The sequence below is a fragment of the Pelobates fuscus genome, chromosome 3 (genome assembly GCF_036172605.1).
Source record: "Pelobates fuscus isolate aPelFus1 chromosome 3, aPelFus1.pri, whole genome shotgun sequence".
Lineage (NCBI taxonomy): Eukaryota > Metazoa > Chordata > Amphibia > Anura > Pelobatidae > Pelobates > Pelobates fuscus.
This window is the reverse complement of record NC_086319.1, coordinates 14,855,360-14,859,436: the sequence shown is the minus strand read 5'-3', so window position 1 is coordinate 14,859,436 and position 4,077 is coordinate 14,855,360. Positions and strand designations below refer to the sequence as shown.

Below are 4,077 nucleotides of genomic sequence, written 5' to 3'. Positions count from 1 at the left end.
AGTTATTGAAATGCTGTGTGGTAAGTATACCAACAATTCCATATAATACATTTTATTTTGGTTCAAAATATTTTGGAACTAGATTTAAAACCGGTCCATGTTTAGTAAACATGAGGTAGAAACAAAGAAACATAGAAAAGAGGTAGAAACATAGAGCATGTTTAATCGTTTTCAACATCTGTTTAACCCCTTAAGGACCAAACTTCTGGAATAAAAGGGAATTGTGACAAACTTCTGGAATAAAAGGGAATTGTGACATGTCACACGTCTTGTGTCCTTAACGGGTTAATAAATCAAGCTGTAGAGGAATAACATTCAATTGTCAATGATTTCTTTGTACAAAGCCATTTGCTAAAATCCCACCACCTCCCCTCCCACCAACTGCCCAAAAGAGGAAGTTTGTTGAAAACACCGGGACTGTGAATACGGCTAAGTTGAAGGCCTGAGATAAGGTATTTAGATATCTTTGCACATATATCACTTATACTTACAATTTGTATATTTCTGTACAGGGGTGTTTACCTGGGGGTAGGTTGAGCCATGAATGTAGGGCCCTATAGCCCTAGATCTTTTCCCCCATATCTGCAGGACTGACACAACCTTAAAATGCACCATCCCATGCATAGGGGTGCCCTGAGGGGTCAGTGGGGCGATCAAAATTTTCCGAACACTGGCCAGTTGCATCCTCCGTAGGGGGGAGCCCAGAGATGTATGGTATATATATCTGGTATATGGTCTCTGGATAGTTCAGCGCAGGTTACTGCAGCAATGCTCTGATAATATGAGCCTGGACCTTGCGAGAGCCATTACACAAGGTCTGCACTCGGTAGAGGGAGAGACAATTAAGCAGCATTTTTATATATGGCTCATCTCCTCCCCCTCCCCCCGTCCCCCCCGTCCCCCTTACATTCCATATGTAGTTATATCAAATGTAAAATAAATAAGTCTTATTCCGTGTGCCTCCTCTTTCCTTTACAGGATGAGCTGCAGAGTTTGTACGGCAAAAAATCTTTTGTTTTTCTCGGCTGTGGAGAGACGCTGCGGGATCAGATTTTCCAGGCTCTTTTCCTCTACACTGTACAGAATAAAGTCAGTATGGAACATTACATGCTGGTACGAAAGGAGAATTCAGAATCCTTCTATAAGCTTCAGGCCGATATGCTGCTTAATGGTATCAAGCTAATGTCCTATGGAGATTCGTTCACTAACTTTCCATCATATATAAAAGGGCTGTCTGCACTCATATGCAAAGAGAAGACTGAAGGTATGTGCTAAAATAAAGAGACTGGAAGCCACAAGGAAAAAAATTCATTATATGTGATTATAAAGTAAACGTGTAAAATGTCAACACAGCCCATACCAGCCAATGGCAGTGCTGTATGCAAATAATGAATTACATTTGCTGAGAATTCTCATCTCCTGCCCCCTCCCCCCGAACCCTCCAGTTGAAAACATTGCCGGGTTAACCTGCCTTTAGCGCTTCTGCTCAAATAGCAGAATAAAACTCTACTATTTTAGTTAGCTAGTACAGCACTGCGGAATCTGATGGCGCTATATAAATAATAAAATCATAATAAAAAATAATAATGGTCTCAGAAGATCATCTGATTGGTGCAGCATTCTTCCATGTGACCTAGCCCCATTGGATTGTCTGAGATCATTAACATTGATGGTCTGACCCAAAGAGGCGGAGCTTGAGTGGAGTGAATGGCGAGGGGGAAAAAAGATAAGTAAATAAGGTATTTCTAAGCTGTGAATTAATATAAATTAATAATAAAGCGTGTGTGTGTGTTGTAACCTAACAATTTTGGTTCACGCGGCCTGTAAACTAAGTTGTAAAAATTGTAAGGCTCTTGTGTACTCAAGATGTGACCTGATAGAATTAAACACTATTTGGTCAATTTAAGGATCTATTCAGAATGTGTGAATTGTTTTTTATTTTTGTCACATTGTAAGAAATTATGACTCTATATATTAAATAGAAAATATAATGTTTAATTGTGCCCCATTTCTTACAACATTGTGCGAGCAATGTGTGGTTTAATTTTTTTTTTCAATTAGAAATCTTTATTTTGCCAAAATGTAATGCTTGTAGCTTAGCGTGTGCACTATACACTCAGGAAAGTAAAATGGTTTATTTTTAATTTACAGAGAAACCGGACACTAAATACTAAATCGACACCGGATACTAGATCAATAAAGGGCTTCCCAATTCTTAAATGCCTGTGTCCAACCAAAGTGCCATTTTGTACCAAACTCAATGGATGTGACGACGAGTAGTTTCCATTTTTTTGAGGACTGGATGAGTATTGGGATATGTTTATGCTCTATCTCTCTGTGGGAACAACATGTATCACTTTCAGAAACAAATATCCATACACTGACAGTACAGGTTAATGAGCAGAAAGAAAACTGAGCCTGTCTACCATGGGAGGACATTTAAACAGATTTATTTATTTTCGTTTCCTATGGCTGTACAACACTGTGACATGCTTCTATGGAAGGGGACCCCAACGGAAATACAGCTTTCAGAATCCATTCTAACGGATTGTAAGCAGCTTTTTAAAATGGGACAATGGTAACTTTTTCTGGGTCTTTTACAGAACACATGACTGAAACAAGTCTTAAAAACAAATACTTTTGTGAATCGTCAAAAAAAAAAAATCTGTTTTGCAGCAGTTAAAAATGGTTTACATTTGCTGAATGAAAATGTCTTCTCTTTATTTTAAAGGTTTAATGTGATTATCTTGCACAATCTCAAAACACTGTAATTGGGGGAGACAAACCACAGAGCTCTGTATTTAAACTGACATTCCTTTAAGGTTTAAAATATACATTAGAAATATGGTTTTTAGTCACACAGCAGGGATGGGCATTTAAGGGGGGCACAATGCAATATAACTATTACAGCCCCGTTTAATGGCTGTAACAATCCCATTTTTTTTGTCAAACATTTCGGTTGCGGTTTGATTAAAAAAAAAAAAAAAAACAGGGCTCCCCAGCACTGAGAGGCTGCTCCCGTCTTGGCTTTCAGCCTATCAGTGCCATCCTGGTGGGACAAAATTGACACAGACACCCACACTCTGCACATAATAACTACAATTAACTACACTGAACTCGTGATTATAGTGCACAGAGTGCCCCTTCAAGTTCTTCCAAAGGATTTGCCACAAATTGAGTAAAGTGTTTATATATGACAGGTGAGCTAATTAAGGTAAAAATGGAATTGCATGCACTGATATTATGTAAGCCCTTTCAGTAGACTCTTCCCAGGTCAGTGGGGTCCCATTTCCTTAGGGAAGACAATGTTGCTAAAGAGAACAGTATATTGTGAGCAGATGCCTGTGACAAGACTAACAATATGTATCTTATAGTAGGTTACAGTAATTTGTTATAGTGCCTCTAGCACTGTCCCTCCATTAAGTGTTAAACCATTTTTGATCAGTGTAACATTGAATGAGGGTTTCTGGCAACCCACAGCCCTGGCCCATCCTGGAGGTATGGCTAAGGCAGAGATTACACATTTCCATATCCACACCAGCCAGGGCCGGCTCTGATAGGCTGAATGTGGACACTGTCAGCCAATCACTGCCACCCATCTTTGCTCAGGGTAATGCTTCCTTATTAGCCCACTCAGCACAGGGGATGTGGCTGCCAGGAACTTTCATTTAACATGTTTAAAACATTAAAACAAGCTTAACACTGAATAGGAGGATGGCGCCTGTGGACAGTGAAATGAAGCGGTTATAGTGACTTTAGTGTCCATTTAAGAGCCACTGATGTTATATATCTGCTATGTGCTTGCTCAATCGGCATGCAGGCAGGTCAGCTCTACCTTGTTCATGCATTCTCCACAGGGCTGACTTTTTGGGGGGCTCGGTCATGATAAAAGCATTAAGGAGTGACCAAACTCCATGTAAAACTGGTGCATTCTAAGTGCACACATTGGTGGTTTAGTAAAAATCCAGATACTGTGTATCTATGCATTCTAGGTGCAAATATTGGACTAAATATCAAACTATTCAGAATACACAGATATTGCCAGATTCCCAGGAAGATTTGTGTATTCTAAGTTCT

At 39.5% G+C, this 4,077-nt stretch overlaps 1 long non-coding RNA gene across 2 annotated transcripts; it reads left to right on the top strand.

Annotated features, from left to right (window-relative positions):
• The first annotated feature begins 297 nt into the window (after window positions 1-297).
• LOC134600682 (uncharacterized) lies at window positions 298-2,618 on the top strand. 2 transcript variants are annotated; one of them, XR_010090356.1, is made up of 3 exons: window positions 312-452; window positions 979-1,264; window positions 2,152-2,618. It is a non-coding gene; the product is annotated as an uncharacterized LOC134600682 (long non-coding RNA). The 2 variants fall into 2 exon arrangements; XR_010090355.1 differs by lacking the exon at window positions 979-1,264 and having other exon boundaries at window positions 298-452.
• The last annotated feature ends 1,459 nt before the right edge of the window (window positions 2,619-4,077 follow it).